Below are 18,820 nucleotides of genomic sequence, written 5' to 3'. Positions count from 1 at the left end.
TCCAAAGAAAAGCATTCACCGACAAAGCCCCTCACCAGGCAGTGCCGAAAAACACTTTCCCCAGAGACTCAAATTGCTCCCTTAAGGCAAAAACCTTAAGAGAGCGAACTCATAATGGCCCCCAACCGGTTTCGACCTTAATTTTGAGGTATCATTAGTGGGAGATTTTTATTATTAAATAAGTAAAGATTATTATTAAGACTATAAAGATTATAATGACTATTATTAAATAAAAATCTCATAATGAGATATAAATATAGAAAGTATTTTACTTTGGGTATAATAAATGTTAAAGATGCCAAGCTATTTTAAACCTGGTTTTACTCCATTTCCCAAGTACGCAAACAGAAAAATAAGTCAAATTTGCTCCTGAAAGTAAAGCTTATTCTACCGTTACCATGAGTTGCCTTGATTTGCACTACTTTGAGGGTCAGCTAGACTTGCAATACGTGCAGGCACAAACTTGACTTATTTGTCTCTTTGCTTACTTGGGAAATGGAGTAAAACCAGGTTTAAAATAGCTTGGTATCTTTAACATTTATTATACCCAAGGTAAAATACTTTCTACATTTATATCTTATCCTGAGATTTTTATTTAATATGGTAACTTGTTCTGGTAAAATACTTATAAGCTCTGTATTACTAAATTCTTGGTATTTCTAGCCTGGCGTTAAAACACCTGGCTCCCACTGATGAGACCTCAATAAAGGTCGAAACCGGTGTGGGTGAGACTTAGGTTCTGTTTGGGAACAGGTTTTCGTCTGTCTCTGAGTGTGGCCACTGCTGAGATTATGGCTATGCTTGGTGGTGGGGTGAGCATGTCACTAGGTAGAGCCAACGCCGAGAAGTTCTTCTCGGTGACGGGGTGAGCCTGTCATTGAGTGGAACAACGCGGAGTTGGGCGATCTCTCGAGATCGTCTTATTTTTAGACTCCGTTTCACTTATTCATAAGGTCGAAACCGGTCTGGGTAGCGGCCGCTTGCCTTTAATACATGGAATCATACATCTCCTCAAGGAGATGGGCTGTGCATTAAGGGTAAATATTAAGAATAGTGATCAGACATCTTTAACATTTATTATATCCAAGGTAAAATACGTTCTACATTTATATCTCATCCTGAGATTTTTATTTAATAACGTTAAAACACCTTATGGTAACTTGTTCTGATAAAATACTTATAAGCTCTGTATTAATAAAATCTTGGTATTTCTAGCCTGGCTCCCACTGATGAGACCTGAATAAAGGTCGAAACAGGTCTGGGTAGTGGCCCCTTGCCTTTAATACATAGCATCATACATCTCCTCAAGGAGATGGGCTGTGCATTAAGGGTAAATAGTGATCAGAGCTTATTCTCCCTCTCCCATGAGTTGCCTTGACTTGCACTACTTTGAAGGTCAGCTAGACTTGCAATATGTGCAGGCGCAAACTTGACTTGTTCGTCTGTTTGCTTACTTGAGAAATGGAGTAAAACCAGGTTTAAAATAGCTTGGTATCTTTAACATTTATTATACCCAAGGTAAAATACTTTCTACATTTATATCTTATCCTGAGATTTTTATTTAATAAGGTTAAAAACCTTATGGTAACTTGTTCTGGTGAAATATTTATAAGCTCTGTATTACTAAATTCTTGGTATTTCTAGCCTGGCTCCCGCTGATGAGACCTCAATATGGGTCATAACTGGTGGCAGCTGGCTTTGAGAGGCTCTGCTTGGGGATAGGCTTTTGCCTATCTCTGAGTAGTGCCACCGCTGAGATTATGGCTCTGGCTGGTGGTGGGGTGAGTCTGCTACTAGGTAGAGCCAACGCTGAGAAGTTCTTCTCGGTGACGGGGTGAGCCCGTCACTGAGTTGAACAACGCTGAGTTGGACTGTCTTTAGGCCACTATGGAGTGGTCTAGGGATCGTCCTAATTTTTAGAGAGGTCTTTACTTAAATACACCTTAATAAAGGTCGAAACCGGTCTGGGTAGTGACCCCTTGCCTTTAATACATAGCATCATACATCTCCTCAAGGAGATGGGCTGTGCATGAAGGGTAAATATTAAGAATAGTGATTAGAGCTTATTTTCCCTTTCCCATGAGTTGCCTTGACTTGCACTACTTTGAGGGTCGGCTAGACTTGCTATATGTGTAGGTGCAAACTTGACTTGTTCGTCTGTTTGCTTACTTGGGAAATGGAGTAAAACCAGATTTAAAATAGCTTGGTATCTTTAACATTTATTATACCCAAGGTAAAATACTTTCTGCATATATATATCCGGGTTTTTTCTCCCGGAAACTCGGTTTTTTCAACTCAAACTCAAGAAAATCGACCGTAGAACCGACCTTATTTCAGACATCAGATAGGAGTGTTAGGGTTAGGGACCAGAAGATAGCGACACCTGTAGAGCCATCTCTCTTCACTGCGTACCGCTTAATTAGTGATAGCTTTGGGCCACCAATCTCTGATTGGGTACCGGTGGGGATTAAACTGCCCACTCAGTCTTTGAAAAGTTAGATAGGGATAAAAACGGCCTCGCCTACTCCCTAAAACGGGAATAAAAAGGCGTTAGTTGATTTCTGTGGAGCCTGTGTAGCTCAGTGGATGTGGCGTTTGCAACCATCGCGCTAGGCCGCACGAAGGAAGTCTTGGTTTCGAGTCTAGTCGGCGACTAGAGGAAATTTTTCTAAGCCTTTTTTCGACCGGTTCCCGAGTTAGTCGATCTCTGGCACGGGCAAGCGGGTTTTTCCACCCGGAAACTCGGGTTTTTCGTCCTGTAAACTCAAGAAAATCGACCATAGAACCCACGTTATTTCAGACATTAAAATATATTGTGTTAGGGTTAGAGACCACGAGATGGCGGCACATTTGAGCCGTCTCTCTTCACTGCGTACCACTTAATTAGTGATAGCCTTGGGCCATCTGTCTCTGCTTGGGTACCAGTGGAGATTGAACTGCCCACTCAGTCTCCAAAAGATAGATAGGGCTAAATGGCCTCGCCTACTCCCGTATGTACGGGAATAAAAAGGCGTTAGCTGATTTTTTTTTTTTTTATATATTTATATATATATAGGGATCCAAATGCTAAGACTTTGCAGGAATACATTGCGCATCGTGCAAAAGCGATATCTGAGAAGAAAAAAAAAAACAATGTAGTTCCAAAATTCACCACCAAGGAATGCTCTATGATTCACCGAATTTAGATAATTTATTTTCATTTATAAGAAGGAGAAAAGCGACACAAGCATAAATAATTAATTTTTATTCACTTCCATTATGCAATCGAGGGCTGTGCTGTTCAATGTGCTGCACATCCCGTTATGCCACAAACTGCTTCCTTTGCACAGTGTACAATAGTAGAACGCAGCTGGTCGGGGTTGATGTTCCAAACAGGTTGAGTTATTCCGTCTTTTAGCGCTAGCAGTTATCAGGATGATTTCGATAAACCTTGTCTTCGAGAAATTCCCTGAGCCAGAAGTCACAGTGGGTTAGATCAGATGAACAAGGTGGCCATGTAGTGGAAAAGGTATGGCTGATCACTTCAATAAGCGAACATTTCGAAGAACCTTCTGCACTAATCACCGATGTGTGGAGGGTTCCCATCTTGAATGAAAATGATTAAATGCATGCACAGTCGCTGCTGTAGCTATGGCACAACAAAATTGTTTATCATATCGCGATATCTCTCGGCCGTCAATGGGCAAGTCACAGGAACCAACTGGGGAATGGCCTCAAAGAAGAAGAATGGTCCAATGATAAACGAAGCTGTAAACCCATTATGCAATCAAACAAAGCAACTTGTTGGATTACAAGTGAGTTTTGCGTAGCCATACTCGGCAATTATGGGTTTTGCATCAGCTCCGTTCAGATGGATGTAAGCCTCATCTTCCCACAAAATCATTCGTGGCCACGCAGCGTTCAACTCCACTCGAGCAAGGATTGTTAAAGCGAATATCAGTCGACTTTCAAAGTCCTGCGTACGCGACTCCTGTGTTAGGTTTATCTTGAATGGGTCGAAATGCAAAAGAAACTTCCGTAGAATTTTCCAGACATTTGTGTAAGGCACATTCATGTATCTTGATAAAGCACGTGCACTGCAGGAATTAACGCTGTTATTCGTGACCTGCTCCACATCCGCAGTAGCAACTTCATTCACGTAGAGTAAACTGATTAGTTTGCGAACTCTGCCAGGCCTAACTCACAACGATCTCCTTTCTTCAAAACGACTACTCCTTCGTCGCAGAGCACCTGGAGATAGTGGACGTCGTCGACATTTGTTTCAGTTGACGAAATTCACTGCAACAGTACCGCAATTGTTTAGGTACTACAGCTTCACGAGCAAAGCACGTTTGGGTAAGGTTAGTGTCAGCATTGTGGAAGGTATTAACACCAGAATGAAGGGGAAATTCCGTGTCCATCTTTTAAAACACTCCTAGCACCTGCCGAGTTGCAAGATATGCAAATTCCATGCATTTGGTGTTTATAATGTCCTTGGTGGTGAATTGTGGTACTTCGTTTTTTTTTTTTTTTTTTTTTTTGTTGTTGTTGTTTTTTCCCCTCAGATATCACTTCCACATAATGGACAATAAATACATGCCTGCAAATTTTTGCATCCTTTGGATCACTGTGTGGCACTTCACAAGGTCTTAAACAAGGAGATTTTAATTATGATCCCTGTATGTGATGAGCGACATGTGCCATTGGTACGAAAACTACTAATAAAATCAACTCATTTTTATTCATCAAAAGAAGTAGATAGTATTCTGGCTTTAAGCTTTCAAAAATTATTATCTGTTAATCTCTAATTTTGTTATTGCCAAAAAAAAATTGCAAAAGGCAAAGTATTATGGCAGATAAGGACCAGGTCTGCAAAGGCAAACTCGATGCAGTAAGTCCAAAAGGGAAGACTCACCCTGGCCCTGAATTTGCCATCCTCTCTTTCAGTTTATATATCGGCACATGCATAAACCCACAGACCACACTCTTGGCTAAGACAATAAAATGAAGTTATAACTAATGATTTAAAACCAGTTACTGAGATCTAGCATAATACAGTAGATCAGCATTGCACTTGGTTCAGTGCCATGGCATGTACAACTGCAAGGGCTGGAGGTTGATAGTGCATGGGAAGCGGTTAAGGAGCGTTTGAAGGAGGTAATGATATACAGTATACCAGAGTCAGGACAGTAAATCAAGTAGGGGTTAAATGGATAAATAACACCACTAAGCTTGAGCTGCAAAAAAAGAAACAACTGTGGAGGGAATTTAAGGAGAAAGGTGACCTGCAGGCACACGAACGGTATAAAGCGCAGGCCAGAAGGGTAACAGGTGTAGTAAGAAAAGCAAAAGCTGATTATGAAAGGAAATTACCCATACGAGCTAAAGAAAATCCCAAACAGTCCGATGGTAGGGAGGTAACTGAATCAGTTGACATAGTGGAATTACTGAGCAAGCACTTTGCAAGCGTATATCATCCAGGTGGTGATATTGCAGGAATGAAGGAACCAATAGCTTATACGGGAATTGATGTGAATTAAATGGAGGTGAATAGTACATTAGAAAACCTTAAGGTGAATACATCTGTGGGATTGGATGGTATACCAGCTCGGGTCTTACGTGAAGCGGCTAAAGAATTGTCAGTGCCCTTGACCATTTTGTTTAATTTGAGTCTCGGGTCTGGATTAGTCGCGAGGTGGTGGAAAGAGTGGAAAATAGTTCCATTGCATAAAGGAGGTTCCAAGACTGCTGTTACAAATTACCGACCGATCAGCATATCAGGAGTCGTTGTGAAGGTTTTGGAGAAAGTAGTCAAGAGAAAAATACAGGAATGGATAGATGAAAATGGGATATTGTATGGGGGACAGCATGGTTTTGTGAAGGGTAGATCATGCCTCAGTAACTTGCTCAGGTTTTATAACACAGTGACGGCTGAACTGGATAAGGGTAATTGGTTTAAAGTGATACTGCTGTACCTTGCTAATGCCTTTGACAGGATACCACATAGAATTCTAATCAGTAAACTGCAGCATATGGGGATGGATATAGGGTTGGTGAGATGGATAGGAGGGCGGTTGATGGAGAGATATCAGAGAGTAGTTTATTCAGGGATAGAGTCCAAAAAGACGACCTGTGACTAGTGGTGTGCTACAGAGTTCTGTTCTTGGACCACTACTATTTAATTTGTTCATTAAAGATATAGGAGAAGAACTGTTCATTTGTTTGCTGATGATGCAAAGTTGGGTAGAGCAATAGTGAATGCACATGATGTCAAACTTTTGCAGTATAATTTGGATAGATTGGAGGACTGGGCTAAAGAGGATGGATGTCAATTCAATGTGGCAAACTGTAACGTTATGCATTTTGGGGTGAAAAGATTAGCAGCAGTATACCACATTGGCGGAACTGTCCTCCAGGAGATTGACGAGACCAGGGATTTGGGAGTGTTGGTTGATAGGGAGTTGAAGTTTAGTGGGGGGGGGGAACATTGCAAACGTGTCTAAATCAGCTCATCAAATCACCTGGTTACTGAAGAATACTTTGACGAACAGAGACAAGCAAGTTATTGTTCCTCTCTATCGAGCCTTGATAAGACCCCATCTTGACTACTGTGCGATCTGAGCGCCAGGGTTTCTTCTTGATGGGGAGGAAGTGGAGAGGATCCAGAGGCGAGTGACCAAGATGATAGCAGGTCTATGGAACAGGTTGAAGATTTGTGGGTTGCACAAATTGGTTGATAGACGGAAAAGGGGTGATATGATTGAGAAATTCAAATTACTGAAGAGTTTCTATAAGATTAATTGAGAGACTATTTTTCAGAAGAGGACTGGTGGTGGGAGGACTAGGTGCCATCCATGGAAACTGGGCAAGAGTGTGGTTAGCAAGGGTGTTAAAATTAGGTTTTTTACTTGGAGGGGGTGAATGAGTGGAATAAGTTGTCAGAGTCTGTTGTGGATGCCATGACTGTGAATGAGTTCAGGGCAAAGTATGATAGATACTGTGTGGATGTTGAGTAGTTGTTTAGGCCCTCCCTCGATGAGTCTAGGGACTCCTTGGAGTTGCCCGTAATAATAATAATAATAATAAATGACGCCATTTCACATAATAATAATTTCACACAATAATAATTAGTATTATTGTGGAATTTTGAGTTCTATGGGTGATTTAAAAAAAACTATTTACATGGATCAAAGTAGAAAAAAGTTGCTTTAGTGCATTAAATAGAACAGATTGCATATTTCTCCGGGTAAACTACTATCACGTAAGTCCACCAAAATATTTAAAGCACGCTAAAAATAAATAGGCATTTTGTTTTTCATATTTTATGTGCTTTATAATTACACATCTTACAGTTCAGTTACCTTTAGTGTTTTGAGAATTTTGGTTTCTTATTTTATAGATTATTATTGTTCAAGTTAATGTGCTCATTAAGCAAAATAGGAGTTATATACAGGAATAGTATTATGTGCAGAGGAGCTCAGCTAATCGAAGAATTAATTAAAATATTTGCTGCATATCTGTGCAGTATATACGACAAATAATTTTTTAAAATATCCAGAACAGAATCTTGTAGGAAATTAAAACAAATACAAGTTACTATCAGCTTTCTTCTTGAGAGATCGTCTCCGACGGCATCTGTATTATTCGTTTGAGCAGATGATTCTCCTGACCTCATGTCGCGATTCTCGTGATCATCCTTCCATTGTTGAGTGCATCGCCATTACGAGAGGAGGGTCAGGAAAATTCTGATAAACACCTTGAACAACAATGATATTAAAGCAAGTGATATAACCACTAGAGAGAACATATGAGGATATAGGAACATAAGTCACCTTCATAACTCTGCTGTTAGTATGTTCTTTCTTGTGTTTATATATCACTTGCTTTAATATCATTGTTGTTCTAGGTATTTATCAGAACTTTCCAGGCACCCCCCCCCTCTTGTAGGCCTGTACTGTTCCCGATGTCTTGAAATTCTTGTCCCTGAAAATGAAATGTAAAATCGATGTATGTAATGCAAGTATGGAAGAACTTGTAAATTGTGCTTGGCAAAGAATTCCAGGATGGCATGAGTCCTTGTTATGGATTAAAGTCAGGTGTTAGAAGAACGCTTTTGTGGCTTTTACAACAAATCACATCAAGTAATTGTTGGGTATACAGCTCGGCTCATGAGCTGTCGTTTGAGGAATTACTGATGTACCATATTCACTGGTTTTATTTTATTTTTTTATTTTTAAAGAATTGCCTTGATATTAGACTGCATTTACTTCACTTTCTTCTTCTTCCAAAATTAATGCCTTAGGATGATTTAACATAATTTCTCCAAATTTGAAAAAAAATATTGTACTTAACAATAAATTATATTTTTGTTTTAATCTTTTACTGAAGCATTTCCAAAAAAAGTTTGCTCTGGAAGCAGCTTCACAACTAGTCTACTTTTATGTGGCATCTGTTGATTTCAAATGAATTGCCTCAATATCCCAGAATGTAAAAATATTATAGAAAGGATCTCTACTCAAACCAGTTTCGACCTTTATCGAGGTCTCAATGTGATACTAAGGAGAAATCAATAGAAGTCATGTGCAGAAAAATATGATTGTGTTTTACTCCGTTATCTCATACTCATGATTAGTTTAATTCTCCATCCTATTTTTCAATTAGTGGCTTGCCAATTGTCACATGCAGATCAACAGATAAAAATATTAGTGTGTGGTAGATGGCATACTGTCTGAATGATTTATGTAATGTGGACAGTAGGATGTGTGGTGTAGAGTACCTTCCTCAATGAGTCCTTGTCCTCCATGAAGTTGTAAAATAATTATAATCAGAGTAATTGCTACTTCACTATTTTTAGTTTTGTTGAAATTTCTTTACGATTTGATCAGGCCTTAGATTCATGTACTCAGCTTGGAAAGAAGCCAATAGACTTCATCTTTCATCTACATTTATCCAAAGAGATTGAGATCATATCTCGGCCAAATATTAGCTCTTCGTCCTTTTTTGCTACCTTTTTACTCTTCTTGTTCTACTGGTATTTATTCTACAGCATGGAAATCAAGTCCATATTTATCTTTCATGAATACTTTTGTTATTCTCACTTCAAGTTTTTCTAGAACAGCGACTGAATCCATTAAGAGCCGATGTCTGCAATACTAGAAATGTCTTAGCATATGCCACAGTAAATAATTTTATGTATCATAAAACATCATTAGTACAATTTTCGAGCAACAATGGAAATTGAATTAAAAAACAGTTAGCACGCATGCTTAGTTTGGAATCCCTCTACATAGTCACATGTGCATGGCTTAAAACTAATCCTAATAAATTGCTTGTTTATGCTGTCGACTCCACATGAAGGAGTAACTTGCTTATATAGTGAAACCTATGGGGGTATTCAAACTATAAAGTCACACATGCCACAGTAAATAGCATTTTTATACTTCATATTATTTTATATTAATATTATTTATATTATATATTATATTATTTATAAAATAATATAATATGGAAGTAAAACCTGGATTCTAAAACAAAGATTGGAAGCAGCACAGATGAAGTTTCTAAGACCTCTCCTGGGACTCATTAGATCAGATAAAAAGAAACACACAGAAATAAGAGAACGATTATATACAAAGAACATCGTACAAGAAATAGAAGAATATCTGCAAAATTGGCTACACCACATAGAAAGGATGAATAACAATAAACCCACAGGAAGAAGCGACTGCAGACATCCAAGAATAAGATGGAAAGACCAACTTGCAGAGCACGAACAGGACAAAAAAGCCTATACCTGAATTGCTCAGACGACGATGACGATAAAACTATAATTTATTCGATCTCACCATAAGCACGGATATTTGTGATCGTCCTGTCTGAAAAGGACATCTGCAACCCTGCCACTTCTAACAAAGACTTCACTCACTAAACCTGTAAGGTTTTGCATGCGTGGCATTTATGCAGTCACAAGTCATAAAAAAAAAAAAAAAAAACAGTTTTAACAACTTGTGACCATGTTATTGTCATCGAAAGAGCAAACAAAGCCCTGCATCACTATGTACTGAATCCAAGTAGAATGATGTGTTTTGTGATGTCCAACTGAACAAAGTAATATACATATCTTCTGGATTCTTTTGACTTCTAAAAATTTAATAAATTTAGTTTAATCCTTTATCCAAGTGTGAGCAAACAAAGTTTGCGCCTGAAAGTATCTTCAGGACTGGGGTAAGGTGGTGCAACACTAGGACGACTCCTTGCAAAGGTGGAGCAAGCTACTAACACTCCTATCTCAGTATCTCCCATAATGCAAAACACATCTCCTTGCGGATATGTCTAATGTTATGCATTAAGGGAAGGGCCACTACCCAGACTAGTTTCGACCTTTATTGAGGTCTCTTCAGTGGGAGCCAGGCCCAAGTGGAGATACCAGCCAGAAGCATTAGCAAGGTCATCTCTACCTATAGGAGTTGCCAAATGAAGAGACCTCAATAAAGGTTGAAACTAGTCTGGGTAGTGGCCCTTCCCTTAATGCATAACATTAGACATATCCGCAAGGAGATGTGTTTTGCATTATGGGAGATACTGAAATAGGAGTGTTAGTATCTTGCTCCACCTTTGCAAGGAGTCGTCCTGGTGTTGCACCACCTTACCCCAGTCCTGAAGATACTTTCAGGCGCAAACTTTGTTTGCTCACACTTGGATAAAGGATTAAACTAAATTTATTATATTCTAACCAAGTGAAAAATAAACTTTCAACTTCTAAGAATTTAGGTGATGAAACAACTAACAAGAAAAAAAAATTGAATTTAAGCAGCCCATAGGGTTTTTTTTCAATGAAAACAGAAAATGTATTTTTTTGTGTAAATTGGAAATAGTCAAAGGTAAGGGTGGGGAGAGGGGGATTTTTTCCTATTTTTAGGTTGGCTAAGCAGACTGTTTTATAATGCAATGTCACCTTGCAGGTACTTTACTCCCAAGTATGCAAACTCATTAATAGGCAGTATTACATTTTCCTCATATACTGAAAAAAGATATTTTTTTCATGTGGCACACAAAATCATAGTAAGATGGATCTGACCAAGATTCTTTTTTAATGCATTCAAAAAATCACTGTAATGCAGATGGCATGTCAACAGCTTCATGACACCCATTGGAGGAATTTCAGTCTGATATCAGCCACATCAGATATTAAATTAAAGCATGAATAATCTTAGCCATAAAGGTATTCTACAATAGAAGAAACATTTTCACCAGTAAAGGACTTAGCATCCAGCTCAAAAAAAAAAATTTTTTTTTTGCATTATATGGGTGTGAGGCCTGGATGCTCAGAAAACAAGACATCAAAAAGTTGGAGGCATTTGAACTTTGGTGCTGGAGAAAGATGACGAAAATTAGTTGGACAGAAAGAAAAGTAATGAAAAAGTTCTAAATATAGTTCTTGAAAAGCAGCCATTAATGAATCACATCAATAAGAGAAGAAAAAGCCTAATCGGACACCATTCGAGGCATGGGGGACTGATTACAGAAATAATGGAGGGGACTGTAGAAGGAAAGAGGCTGCAAGGCAGACCAAGAATTTCATATATAAACAACATAATGATGCTAACTGCCGCTAAGAGTTATGAAGAGATAAAAAGGAGGTCACAAGACAGGATGTTATGATGTGCTGCTATAACTAACCAATCTTCGGATTGATGCACCAGAGAAGATCAACCACATCAACGTCAATATGGATAAAATACATCGCTCCACTTCATATCCATCGTATGTTCAATGTAATATCAATAGTATTACAATTTTAATATGCACTTTGCAAACATGGGTAACTTTGATGTGTATACACATCATGGCCAGTTGGGTGGTTAAACTGAAAAGGCATACAAAAATCCACACTTCATCTCTACAGTAAGGTTTCCTGATTATACAGGAAAGGAGGTAATTAAAAATAACCACCCAACTTAAACAGCCATCTACTTTTAAAGCTACCAAGAAAAATTTAATCTGAAATGAGGGGAGAAAAAAAAAAGGTGATTATATATTTCAGAAATTCCATATAATCTGCACTGCTTACTAAACAAAAGGAGTGAAGGAGTGAAAAATTTATTTATATGCTAAGAATAAATTTGAGTTTTAAAACTGTCATGAAACAATTGCAATTATTCTCACTACCACTAAATATTTACAATTTTGTTTTACCAACAGATGAACATTGGGTAGCAGGGTGTGAAATTATCTGAAATATTAGGTGAAAAAAAAAAAAAAATAGATTTTTATGAAATGATTTTAGTTAAAAATGTTATCTACCATATAAGACATCAGCCTACAGATTTTGTAGACAATAAATCATCTTGCCACCATAGAGTTCAGGAAAAAAAAAAAAAAGTGAAACACTATTTTAACAAATAACTCAAATTCAAAAACAATAAACTTTATTCACAAAGTGGTTATTTTTTTTAACAGCTTTCCATTAAATTTTTAACAGCACCTACTGATAATTTAACAAGCTACATACAACTGCATATACAATATATTATTTACAAGACAGGATTAATTTTCAAAATACTTTATGATAAAACTGCTTTAAATATGAAAAATATGAAGTGTGATTCAATAGATCTTCATCCCAAAATTTTCGGCAATAATGGCTTAATTTTAATGAAATAAAATATTACAGTTTCAATTAGCTGCTATAGAAATATGCAAAATTTTAACTGTGACCTCTCAGAGAAACTGGACATTGTTCAACAAGATAGGAAATATCCTCTATTAGAAAATGTTTTTTTTTCTCTTCATAATCATTTTAATATACATGACTAGCAAAAAGATGATTTATATGCATAAAATAAGAAACATATACACTTTTGGCACTTTTAGTAAGCATTGAACATCAATAATCAGTATCTAATAAACATAATTTGGTTACTAGGAACTTTTAATATACATTTACAGAAGAACACACAAAAAAAGGTCACATGTCCCAGTTTATGTTTTGAATAAGTCTCCTTTCCTTTCGATTAGCTCAAAGTTTAAGATACAAATTCATTCTTGCTAAAAATATCTCATCCAAACAGGAGTGTGAGTGTATATAGGCATATTTTTGAATGTAAATGAAAAATAGAACCACCTATTATTTCTTAAGATTAGGGATTCATTCACAACTCCGGCTTTACAGTTCTAGAACTTCTTCAGAAGACATGCATCAAAAAATATGTCTTCTGAACATATTACACCTGTTATTTAACTATCTATGATTAAAAATGCTTGTATTTACCTATTTATTTATTTCTTCACCATTAACTATCTTAATATAAAATACATTAAAATTAATTTCTTTTTTTTTTTTTTTTGAAATATACTTTCTCATTGTTTTCGAACAAGTTAGCCTCAATGGACTGACACAGCCAAGTAATTTGAGTTCACATATTCTAATTAATGCTTTGATAGAACCATAGATCTTCTAGCTCAGTCAGTATAGACGAATTCCTTTGGTTGGAAAGACCTAGGTTCAATTCCCGTCAGTGAAGTGAGGAACCTTTATCTGGTCTCTTTTGACTAAAGGTGAGTTAGCCGGTCTCATACAGAAGTAGGGGGCTTTTTCACCCGGAAACCCAGGTTTTTCGTCCCCCGAGAACAGGCAAATGGCCCCGTGAACACGCATGGATTGCAGTCATGAATACATTCCAGATATATGCCGGTCCCGAGCCCAGATAAAATTGGGAGATTGGGGAAAGCAATGGTGAATTACTCTGTAAAAATCTTACCAGGAATACACTGTGGGCAATGCTTACGAAGTCACCTACAGTCAGAAATGACTGAAAGGGAAAATCAGATCAGATAGGACCATTAATCCTTTCAACCTAATCTGCTATCTGTCAACATGTTCCAACTATGGCCAGTTTTAAAATACATTCATTTCATGAAAAATCTAACTGGATTACATTACAAATTAGCATTTTCTTTTTTGTGTGTGGCTGTATTATAGTGAAATTTACTTGAACTAGTGTTTAACTCAGTTTAAAAAGGAGTAAAAAAACTGATGTTTAGTTACTAATATGTTCTGATCTTTGCATAAAAAAAAAGTCTATAATTCATTTTATCCCATAAGGGATAAAATTTAGTTATAGTAAATAGCAGTGATGAAGGCTAATTTCCTCATCTCTACAACTACTACTTCATAATAGATAGAATATGCCAGGAATCAATCAGTTTTCTGTTTACATTTCTTTACTTATATAATACTAGCTCTTTTTTTTTTCATAATATATCACATACTGTTTCGGTGTCTGCATAACTTAAATGAAAGTTATAGGAAAATCTTATGGTATATGCAGTGATTTCTGGAGCATAATTTTGAATTATACAAATTTCTATAACATGCTGTTAAATCAAATAGTAAAATTATTCAAACCACAAAACAAAACAGCCTATAATTTTAAGCCTATTTAATATTTTAGTAACTTATTAAACAATAATAATTTAATATTCAAGTACTATAAATATCTCACAGATTAGACTAGAGAACTATACCAGTCTTGAGAAAAACAAGTGAAGAGATAGCTTCAATGGCAGAGCCATATGAAAAATGGTGATATTAGAAAGTAACTCATTGTTAGCATTCAAGAATGTCTCAGCAGAGCTAAGTGAAGATGGTATGCTCACATAAACAGAATAGTGGAGGAAAGGTTGGCAAAAAAGGTGGACTGGTACAACTAATAGTGCCTTAGAAGACCAAAATGCACAATTTGACAATACTAATAATGTAACTTAATTATGTAGTAGTACCTATTAAAGTATCCTCTAATACTGTAATAGGTACTACTACCACATTTTGAGGATATATGTTAAGAATTGTAATCATTAATCTATTTTTTTTGTGCAGAAACTTAAAATACATACAGAACAATATCTGAATTTTTATTCAAGGACCTTGTCTGGTTTCATAAACAATACAGCTTAACATACATACATATACAATATATGTATATCAATTAATGTCTAACATTAGGTGTAAACTTAATAAGAGGTGTGACAAAAAAAAAGGGAGGAACAAGCAAAGTTATACAAGTTTGCCATTAACTTATCAATAAATAACTGACAGCAATAGAGATGTCAAAGAAGAGTACACATAAAGGGGAACAATATTCAATTTAATTGTAGGTTAAAACCTGTTCAACAGATATGTCTGCCATACTTATCATATTTAAAACAGGCAAAATAAATTAGTGATGTCTGCTTAAATATGATAAAACTGTCACCCATCTCTTGAAAATTTTCATTTATGAGTGTAATACTTATTTCAAAAATAGTTTAAACACGATAGCACCATTACTTCTATTCAAGTGATTCAAAGCAGATTGAAGATGAAATTTTACAAATTCATCATCTCAAACAGAAAGTGCTGAAAATGCAAATTTCATTTGGTTTAGATGTCAGTCCATTCTGTGATGAGATTTAGGATTCTACTGAGTTCTGGAAATCTGCAGTTCAGAGAACTTAACTAGATGAAAATTTAGAAGAATGAGAATATGTTTACTATTATGATCAAAACACAAAAACTTGGTTATCTCAGAAAAAAAAAATCAAATTTCAACAACAACAAAAAAAAATAAATGCATGCTAACTGTTATTATTTTGAAATCAGTGCTGTTGTACATTATGAATTTGTTCCCAAAAGTTGTCATTTAACACAATTACAAGACTTGAAACAATGACTTTTACAAGACTTGCAACTTTAAAGATAATAAGAGATGCTATGAGAGATGAGATGCTGTGACATTCACTGTGGATTTTATATCACAACAATGCACAGCCACATTCAGTCTTCATGATCTGATAGTTTTTAACTGGATCAGAGATCAACTTATATCTTCTATCTGCTCTCCCAAAAAAATAAATTCAGTAATGCAGAGACCAAAGAAATAAACACTGAAGGAGTTGAAGGACATTCTCATACAAGCTTTTCATGACTGTTTTAAAGAGTGGAGGAAACAATGGGGACATGCATTCAGAGGAGTATTCTTTTTAATTACTAAAGAAAGAGCTATACAGCTTCATTTTGGTGATGTAAATTACATAGAAAATTTATGTGTGATAATTTATCAGTAGTAAGAAATAATTCAAAGTATTATGTTTTTTAATGTCTCTGAAAATTTTAGAACTCAGATGATAAGATTGCAAGTAATAAATCTACCATTAAAACAAAACAGAATATCAATGAAATCAGTCTCCAGAGCTGGAAAACTGAAAACAGAGAATGTCACATAATTTCAAAATGAAAAGATCTGAGCAGGAAACTTCTTATTCCTCTGAAATTTGACAATTCATAGTAACAAATTTATATATATGTATATATATATACACACACCATATTTTTCGATAGATAACACACACATTATCTATACAAAAAGTCTCTTCTTCTTCTGCAGCTTTTCCCACTTAAGTAGGGTCACTGTTTGTGGTGGGTCTCCTCCACAACTTCCTGTCTTGGGCTGTAGTCACATCAAAGTTCTCCATCCTCAAGTCCTCCTCCACTTTGGCTGTCCACACTTCCTCTTCCCCTGCACATCCATCTACATGTCCTTTCTTCCCACATACTCTTCTTCCCTCCTCATCACATGAACAAACCATCTCAACCTTGCCTCCTGTATCTTTGCTCCCAAGTTCGTCACTTTCATAATTCACTTTATATAGTCATTTCTCAGATGAACCTTTCTGGGCACACCGTATGTCCATCTAAGCATTCTCATCTCCGCTACCTCCATCCTGCTGATGTTATTTTTCCTCAGGGTCACCGTTTCCAAAGCAAACGTCATAGCTGGTCTCACTACTGTCCTGTAGATTTTACCTTTTAGTTTGATCGGCACCCTTTTATCACATAGCACTCCAACCATTTCTCTCCAGTTCCTCCATCCTGCATCCCACTTCCTTCTCAGCCTCACCATCCTCTTTCATTGTTGAACCTAAGTATCTAAAATCACTGGCCTTCCTGATGACATTTCCTTCCAGCTCCAGATCTGTCTCCTGGCTGGCATCCACTTTGCAACACATATACTCGGTCTTACTTCTGCTCAGCCTCATACCTCTCTCTTCCAGTACTTTCCTCCAACTGTCCAGTTTGGCTGCCACTTCTTCTCTTGATTCTGCACACAGCACGATGTCATCTGCATACAACATAGTCCAAGGGGCGTCTTCTCTCACTTCCTCCATCACAATATTAAACAGGGACAGACTTAATGCTGACCCTTGATGCAAGCCAACTGTCACTGGAAAACTTTCTGTCTCTCCCAGGCAGGTTTGAACTCTTGTCTTCACATTTCTGTACATCTCCTGCACCAACCTGATATATTTCTCCAGTACCTTCTTCTCCCTCAGACTCCTCCAGACTTCTTGCCTTGGTACTCTATCATACGCTTTCTCCAGATCAATAAATACCAGATGTAGCTCCCGTTTCTTCTCTCTAAACTTTTCCATTATCTGTCGCACCCCAAAAATAGCATCTATTGTCTATCGACCAGACACGAAGCAAAATTGCTCTTTTGCAATCTCTGCCTCCTTCCTCATTCTTCCATCATGAACCCTCTCTAGGATTTTCATCGTGTGAGACATCAACTTTATTCTTCTGTAATTCTTACAGTCTTGTGCATCCCCTTTACTCTTGTAGATGGGGACAAGAGTACTTTCTCTCCATTCCTCAGGTATATTTTCCTGTTGACAAACTTTTATTAACAGGTCCCACAAAAATGTCTCACTATACAAAAAAGTCTAAATTCGTTAAAAATGAACATGCATGGTATACATTTGAAAGGTATGCGAGATAAATCAAAAGTAATAACAAAACTAAGGTTATTTTTGTTCAATAAATATTACTTAATATTTATTGAACATTACACTATTCAAATCCAAAAATTCTTCATCAGACCCTTTCTTTTGAAAATCACCATTAGTGGCAGTTTGGAACCATCTGCAGTTATGCAGAGAACCACGGTAAAGTTAAACCTTTCGTGCCCTGTTGTAGCAACTGAAACCTCTTTTGCTCCCTTCAGATTCACAGTCCTAGAACTAGGTATGTCAAAACTTACAGGAACCTCATCCATATTCCCAAAGTGACAAGCATCAACCCCACACAAGTTTTCTCTGAGAAACAAATGAAATTTAGCTACTTTCGCTTCCCAATTGCACAGCAAATTTTGTCCAACACTAGTGGAGGAGTGCACACTTAAATTGTTCTCCTCATAAATCCAAAAACAAGATGGGTAGGCCTTGAAATCCTTTATATTATCGTTTTGTGCAATTCTTTTCGATTCCTACAACATACGGACAGTAGATATTCTCATACCTTTAGCTCTTTCACTAACAACCCAATCAAACATTTTTTTTTCTATGGTTGGCCACAAGCACCTTCTAAACCTCATACCACGTTTCCTCATATTAATGTCACAGTGCTCCCCAATAACGTGAAAATTGTAAAATTTGGAATTAAAAAAAAAAAAATAATTGACCACTGCTACTAGCAACGCACGTGCTTTTAAAGAATTTCTCCATCCACTGTCTGTACTTCCTAACTCTACCGCTAGTTGGTGCATGCGCGTTATCTATCAAAAAATACTATATATATATATATATATATATATAATTTAATAATTTATTTATATTTTATAAATATATAAGCCTGAAAGCTGTGATTTGTTCTTCAATTATCTAGAATATATAAATAACTGATTCTTGTTTAAAGAAATGGTACTATTTTTATATAATTGATCATGACTAGGCTAAAGTCTTCGACATTTATATTAATTTCACATGCAAAAACAGTGATATGAAAAATCAATTAAATAAAAAGATA

The sequence above is a fragment of the Typopeltis vanoorti genome, chromosome 21 (assembly GCF_054136105.1).
Source record: "Typopeltis vanoorti isolate ZY-2024b chromosome 21, IOZ_Tvanoo_1.0, whole genome shotgun sequence".
In the NCBI taxonomy this organism is placed as follows: domain Eukaryota; kingdom Metazoa; phylum Arthropoda; class Arachnida; order Uropygi; family Thelyphonidae; genus Typopeltis; species Typopeltis vanoorti.
This window is presented reverse-complemented; position numbering follows the sequence as displayed.